This window comes from Crinia signifera, chromosome 4 (assembly GCF_055691185.1).
Source record: "Crinia signifera chromosome 4, ASM5569118v1, whole genome shotgun sequence".
In the NCBI taxonomy this organism is placed as follows: Eukaryota; Metazoa; Chordata; class Amphibia; order Anura; family Myobatrachidae; genus Crinia; species Crinia signifera.
The window spans coordinates 11,160,816-11,169,378 of record NC_139220.1 but is presented as its reverse complement, the minus strand read 5'-3'; positions in this window follow the sequence as shown (position 1 = coordinate 11,169,378).

Sequence of the window (8,563 nt, the reverse complement as noted above, 5' to 3'; positions counted from 1 at the left end):
TATACTGTATTGGGATCACCTCAGCTTCTCCACACTCACCATCAGCAGACCCAATATACTGTATGTGGGATCACCTCAGCTTCTCCACCCTCACCATCAGCAGACCCGATATGTGTGGGATCACCTCAGCTTCTCCACACTCACCATCAGCAGACCCAATATACTGTATTGGGATCACCTCAGCTTCTCCACCCTCACCATCAGCAGACCCGATATATATTGGATCACCTCAGCTTCTCCACCCTTTCCATCAGCAAACCCATTATGTGTGGTATCACCTCAGCTTCTCCACACTCTCCATCAGCAGACCCCGATATGTGTGGGATCACCTCAGATTCTCCACACTAACCATCAGCCGACCCGATATGTGTGAGATAACCTCAGCTTCTCCACACTCACCATCAGCATACCCGATATTTGTGAGATAACCTCAGCTTCTCCACACTCACCATCAGCAAACCCGATATTTGTGAGATAACCTCAGCTTCTCCACCCTAACCATCAGCAGACCCGATATGTGTGGGATCACCTCAGCTTCTCCACACTCACCATCAGCAAACCCAATATGTGTGGGATCACCTCAGCTTCTCCACACTAACCATCAGCCGACCCGATATGTGTGAGATAACCTCAGCTTCTCCACACTCACCATCAGCATACCCGATATTTGTGAGATAACCTCAGCTTCTCCACACTCACATCAGCATACCCGATATTTGTGAGATAACCTCAGCTTCTCCACACTCACCATCAGCAAACCCGATATGTGTGGGATCACCTCAGCTTCTCCACCCTAACCATCAGCAGACCCGATATGTGTGGGATCACCTCAGCTTCTCCACACTCACCATCAGCAAACCCAATATGTGTGGGATCACCTCAGCTTCTCCACCCTCATCATCATCAGACCCGATATGTGGGGGATCACCTCAGTTTCTCCACACTCACCATCAGCAGATCCAGTATGTGTGAGATCACCTCAGCTTCTCCCCACTCACCATTAGCAGACCCGATATGTGTGGGGTCACCTCAGCTTCTCCACACTCACCATAAGCAGACCCGATATGTGTGGGATCACCTCAGCTTCTCCACACTCACCATCAGCAGACCCGATATGTGTGAGATCACCTTAGCTTCTCCTCCAGTCACCATCAGCAGACCCGATATGTGTGAGATCACCTCAGCTTCTCCACCCTCATCATCAGCAGACCCAATATGTGTGGTATCACCACAGCTTCTCCCCACTCACCATCAGCAGTCCGATATGTGTGGAATCACCTCAGCCTCTTCACACTCACTATCAGCAGACCCAATTTTTGTGGGATCACCTCAGCTTCTCCACACTCATCATCATCTGACCAGATATGTGCGAGATCACCTCAGCTTCTCTACACTCACCATCAGCAGATCCAATATCTGTAAGATCATCTCAGATTCTCGCCACTCACCATCAACAGGCCCGATATGTGTGAGATCACCTTAGATTCTCCCCACTTACCAGCAGCAGACCCGATATATGTGGGAACACCTCAGATTCTCCCCACTCACCATCAGAAAATCTAATATGTGTGAGATTACCTTGTAGAGTTGCCCTCCTAACATTATACTAGCTGCTTGCATTACCGTAGTGATGCCCCAACTACTATATTGAGGGGTTGGCATATGAAGGGCTTTGGTGCCACCATTAAGACTTAAATTAAGTTGATTCTCTTTCACCATAATAAATGTATCTACTCAGGTACGACTATTGTTGTTGGTTGTCCCCCATGGCCTACGTCCGTCCACCTCCAGCGTTCATGTGACTGGTGGGCCGTTATATGAGGTCTTCTGCTACGACCTAAGGCCACACTTGGCCCGTCAGTCACAGTGTTAATGTGACTGGAGGTCGGTTATATGCGGTATTATGCTATGACCTAAGGCAACACTTGGCCCCAGTGACAGCGTTCATGTGACTGGCGGGCCGTTATATGAGGTCTTCTGCTACGACCTAAGGCCACACTTGGCCCGTCAGTCACATTGTTCATGTGACAGGCGGGCCATTATGTGAGGTCTTCTGGTACCAACTAAGGCCACACTTGACGGACAGGCACAGCGTTCGTGTGACTGGCGGGCCATTCTATAAGTTCTTCTGCTACGAACTACAGCCACACTTGGCCCGCCAGTCACAGCGCTCATCTGACAGGCGGGCCGTTATGTGAGGTCTTCTGGTACTACCTAAGGCCACACTTGATGGACAGGCACAGCGTTCGTGTGACTGGCGGGCCGTTACATAAGTTCTTCTGCTACAACCTACGGCCACACTTGGCCCGCCAGTCACAGCGTTCATGTGACTGGTGGGCCGTTATGTGAGGTCTTCTGCTACAACCTACGGCCACACTTGGCCCGCCAGTTACAGCGTTCATATGACTGGTGGGCTGTTATGTGAGATCTTCTGCTAGTACCTTTCGACCACACCTGACCCACCAATCACGGCGCTCATGTGACTGGTGGGCCGTTACATAAGTTCTTCTGCTACAACCTATGGCCACACTTGGCCCGCCAGTCACAGCGTTCATGTGACTGGTGGGCCGTTATGTAAGGTCTTCTGCTACGTCCTTTCGACCACACCTGGCCCACCAATCACGGCGCTCATGTGACTGGTGGGCCATTATATAAGTTCTTCTGCTACGACCTAAGGCCACTCTTGACGGACAGGCACCTGACAGATCCAGGCCTTTGATCACCTGCGCCTGGGCTGTTAGTGGTAATTTGTCTCATCTCTGTTCAGATGCTAAGTAGGGGATTTCCTTCAGGCCCTTTTATAGTTATGTGATAAATATCCATAAAGTAACTATTTGTTTTTTTTTAGCCCTCGTAATCCTACAAGTCACTTGTGAACAATCACACTTGGAACCTAACAAATCTGTTGAACCAAGCGTGAGTACACAGGGACGTGACCCCAGATTGTTTATTGTGCTGGGATGTATGGGCTAAGGTCACGCCAGGTGCTGTTGCGTTATGAGAGGCCGATCCCAGACGTGGGGGTCATAACTACATACTGTACCAGATAACCCTGCAGACACAGTAAACATAAGAGGCTCTTTTCTATAACGGGCACTGGGGGTTATTTATTAACAACGTATCATTCACAACTGATCAGACAGTTCCTTTATCTAGCCTGCAATGAGCTGATTAGACCTATGTGATCATTGTTTTCACATATTTAGCAGATAAAACCTCCGCTTTACTAATGTTTACTCACTGTTTTCTTTGATTGACTGGCCTGTGGGCCACTCAAAGGGCCTTATTCTGATCGGAGCGGCCAAACGTGCGTACGTTCGCCATTACCGCACGCTAGCCGTACGCGGCCGTTAGGGTTAGGTCCACCCACAAATCAGCCGCTTACGTACGGGCAGAAATACCGTAGAAGGGGAGTGGCGTACAAATGAGCATACGGCAACGTACGCGGACGGCCCAGCCCTTGCACTCCGACAACAGGCGTACAACTGAGCGTACGGCGCCGTCTACAGCCGTCTTTCCTCCGTCTCCCCACCGACTTCTTGCGGAGATCTGAGCGTACGCCAGCTTGCACGGACGGGTCCCTATTGTTTTCAATGGAAAACTCAGCTTATGTCACCACTCGTGAGAGTGAGCGTACGTCCGTGCACGCTGGCATACCCTTCACATATATGGACCTGCAAATCTTGCCTCTCAACTACTAATCTGACAATTGATTAATTAATCTATTTGTTATTCAATTATTGTTTTCTATTAACTCAATTGTCTACCTTAATAAAGACCTAATAAAACTACATTTGAACCCTCATTACATGTATATTTGTTATGTTCTAATGTGGCATTTTAATCACTATCTATGTGTCCCCATATTGCTGTTACTTTTACATCAAGTTATGTTGGTGTTTCTGTATATGTACTAAATTATGTCCATAATTACTTTGTCCACAATGTGTAACATGTATACCTACCCTGATGTTATGTGTGATTTTTTAATCTAACAACAATAAACATGCATGCATTTTCACTATGTGTTATTTTACTCAAAAACACACACATTCACACATCAATCATTACCCCTCACCTCAAATTACAAGTATAACTTACAGTACACATCTGTATGTACCTACCCTTACAAGCCCTCTAACATATTTCTGATTAAAAACACAGGCAATTTCGAACTGTACATAAACTTTTATTTATAACACAAATAATAAGGGGGGGGGGGATAAAAAAAAATTAAATGCGGGCCTCCAGAAGGCCAAACAGGATCTGGAGGTACAGGAGGGTGAGAACGATCTCCCGCATTAGGGCTGCCACCTCCTCCTGCTGCTGTTCAGTGTCTGTAGTGAAGGGATAAAAAAAATAAATTAATATATAACATACACAAATGTTTGTTGTATTTGTACATAATAAAAAGTTCAGAGTTATGTGTGAAGGCCACATACATTTTTAAACTACATTGAAGATGGGTCTGCTGTAAACACAGTACTAAAAAATAATATGTTAACACACACATACTGTACATAGTAAATAACATTAATTCAATTACTCCTTCTTGAATGTATGTATGCTGAGACCCAATTGGTAGTTTGGTTTTGGGGGACTGTCCTCTAACCTCACAATTAGGCTGTGCTATTTAAGGGTTATGACATTGTTGTGGCTTAAGCCAGGGGTTCCTAATCTTTTTTGATTCACGGCACCCTAGAAAATCAGACTTTTTTTCACGGCACCCCTAGGTCAATTTTTTTTAATTTTGATTGGGTTTATATGCGATTCTTAGTGGCAGTTATGTGGTAAAGGGCAGGATTTGCTTCTGTTGGTACACATTCTATGATTGCCAACTACCAGCACTGGTTTTGCTCATAAATAATTAACCACTAATAATTTGAGTTGGTCCTAGACCACCAAGCCGTGGCACCCCTACATGTGTCCTGAGGCACCCCAGGGAGCCACGGCACACAGTTTGGGAACCACTGGCTTAAGCACTCCTTACTATTTAAAATTTAGGACATTGCTGTACAAATTATAGGCCTCCAGCTATGTTTGTAAAGCATGCATCCGCATGGCCTCACACACTATTAACAAAACAATATCTACATTTATGTTGCACATCATGCTGGGAACTGGAGTTACCCAACACCTGGAGCCACATTACTACCACACCACTAATGTCGGATATCTCATTGGATGTACTGTTATGTCAATTATTCAAGGGGTGAGGCATGGCCACACTCCAAAAAACTACCAAGGGGACCCTTGTTCCTGGAGAAGGACAGGACACACCCAGGGGCGTAACTAGGTTTTCAGCGCCCCCCCGCCGGATGTTTTTTCGGCGCCCCCCCCCCCCGCCCGCCCGCCACCCCCCCACCTAACCTGACCCCCCTTCTCACACTTACCTGTCCCCGCAGTCTGCATCTCGCCCGGCTCTCTGCCGGGACCTGCCTGACGTCACGGTCCCGGCCGGCTCCTGCAATGAAAACTGACTCTTAGAAAATGGCTGCCCCCATACTGCAGACAGAAAACTGTCTGCAGTATGGGGGCAGCCATTTTATAATAGTCAGTTTTCATTGCAGCAGGAGCCGGCCGGGACCGTGACGTCAGGCAGGTCCCGGCAGAGAGCCGGGCGAGACGAAGACCACAGGTAACTATACCTCCTCAGCCCCCCCGGCGGCGCCCCCAATTTCTCTGCACCCCCCCGCCACCGCGGGGGCTGCGGAGGTATAGTTACGCCACTGGACACACCTCATGGTCGCCCTGCAGTGATATGTTGCAACTAATGTTGATGTTGGATACACATATGTGGTTGTTGTGATTGTTTATGTGTAGAAATGTGTAGGTAAACATTAGACACATTATTTACTTACGGCTACTTGAGCCATCCTGGTCGCCGCTGGTTGGCTGTGCGTTGGTTGGGGGGATCAGGAGCAAGGGGGATGGGATGGGAATTTGGATAGAGGTAGTGGGTGTGAGTGGGGATTGGAGAGGTTTGGGGGTGGGTGGTGGAGAGGTGTAGGGGGGTAGGAAATGGGGTGGGGAGGGGGTGGGGGTGGGGGTGGGGGTTGGGGTGGGGGTTGGGGAGGGGGTGGGGGTGGGGGTTGGGGTGGGGGTTGGGGAGGGGGTGGGGGAAGGGGATGGGGAAATTGTGTGGGACCAAGCATGAGCCATTGGCTCGGCCTCCTCTTCCTCCTTCTCCTCTTCCTCCTCCTCTTCTTCCTCCTCCTCCTCTTCCTCCTTCTCCTCTTCCTCCTCCTCTTCCTCCTTCTCCTCTTCCTCCTCCTCTTCCTCCTTCTCCTCTTCCTCCTCCTCTTCTTCCTCCTCCTCCTCTTCCTCCTCCTCCTCTTCCTCCTCCTCTTCTTCCTCCTCCTCCTCTTCCTCCTCCAGGGCTGCCTGGTCCAGGGCTGCCTGGTCCCGGGCTGCCTGGTCCCGGGCTGCCTGCTCCCGGGCTTCCATACGTGCCCTTGCCCGTGCTGAAATGTTCATGTTGATGGCATAGAAATCGAAGATTGGGTTTCATAAAAAAGGGGGAAAGAAAAATTCACATTAGTCATGCTCATAACCTTCAAAATTATCATTTCTGTGATATTTCAGACATTTATCATGCAAACTAATTGATATCCTACACCCAAAAACTGAGCAACTACTTAAACCCCCCCCTATACACCCCCTATACACCCATATACCCCCATATACACCCCATATACCCCCCATATACCCCCCATATACCCCCCATATACATCCCATATACCCCCCATATACCCCCCATATACCCCCCATATACACCCCATATACACCCCATATACCCCCCATATACACCCCATATACCCCCCATATACCCCCATATACCCCCCATATACACCCATATACACCCCCATACTCAGGAACATATTTATAAAAAGTACACAAAACATTGCTAAAAAACGCTGACATACTAGTAATCAAAACTTACATCGGGCAATATGGCGGCGAAGGCTGCTGAGTAACACTGGCTGCCGCCTGCGCAGGTCTGACCAGCGCCGCTCAACCTGCCCCAGGCTTCTGCGGACGCCGGTCGTCGAGAAGATCAGGCGGCGGGCAGCAGTAAACGCCCGGCGCTTGTCCGCATTACAAACATATGGGCCCCTGGGCCCCAGGTGACGGTCCATAACTTCGACCAGGGCCAAAAGCTCAAAAGTGGAAAAGGGCCTAGCTCGAGGACAAGTCATAGTGGCAATGGCACAGTTATTAATTGCAGGTACATATATCACTTTTGGTACTTGCTGATTGGTCGAAAAAATTGTTTGTTTGGTATTAACTTTATTAATCCCTCTTACATTAACAAACTGGATGCGAATAGAAACTTACGCGGACCGTTCCGATATACACACACCACAACCAACAGCATGCATTCAATGAAGAGAGAAGTACTGTATTTACAGTGTGCGGAAAATAATACACGCAACCCTCTACTTATAACTACGCTGCTTAAAGGGGGCACAATGCGACATGTTGCTGTATGACAATGTCATACACATTACATATGTAAGGAAAGCATTGTAACGTGATGTTTTGAAATGTGACTCACAAGGCATACACGAACTCCAACAGATACCAGCTGACAACACTCATCATTGGAATGACAGGTGCACACATTTCACGATGTAGCCCACAATGCTCCACAACCTGTGTATATGCATATACAGGTGATTGATCAGGTGCGTTGAGACCTGCGTAATTTAAGCGGGAATTATCGGCGGCAAATATCGGCGTAAATTTGCATCTACCTTGCGGAAAAAAATATACGCCCCCTTGTTCATGGCGGGAGATTAACATATAAATATTCAGTCAGATGCAGCCCACAATTGCTGCAAACATGTCTGACTCAGACGATTCCGCAGCTGAGGACGCTCTGCAGAGAGCTACAGCACAATCCCTGCTTGATGCACTGAACAAGAGGGAACAGGAGCGGAGAAGGAGGGCCCAAGAGAGGAGTAGCCTGCAAGATCAAGCGGGCCCCTCAGTAACAGGCCCTGGTGAACCTCCACCAGCTCCACAAGGGCCAAGCAACCAGCCAGAACAAGAGGTTGCATCTCTCCAAACAGGTGTGACCCAGCAGGTGCATGGTGAGAGAACTGGGGCCACCAGAAAACAGGCTGCAACATCTAGGGTGAGGACTGAGCAGGATACCACCACCAGAAAGAGAAACCCTGCATTTGTAGAGGCCGAAATGCGAATTCTAGTGCCCAGGGCACGCAAATGGATTGAATTGGCAACCAGGAAGCCGGGTGCCAGTGCAAGGAGAAACCTTTGGGAGAAGATCACAGAGGAAGTGAACCAGGTGGCACCAGTGGTCAGAACTTGGGACGCGGTGAAGAAAAGGTTAGTGTGTTTGTCAGGGCAATTTTTCAGCAGTCTCCAGCAGGAACTGAGGCCCTTATTCTAGTTCACTCTTTCTGCCCAAATATTTCTTAGATGGACAAAACCATGTGCACTGCAGGTGAGGCAGGTGTTACTTGTGCAGAGATAATCAGATTTGGGGGGGGGGGGTTTACATCTGCCTCACCTGCAGTGCACATGGTTTTGTCCATCA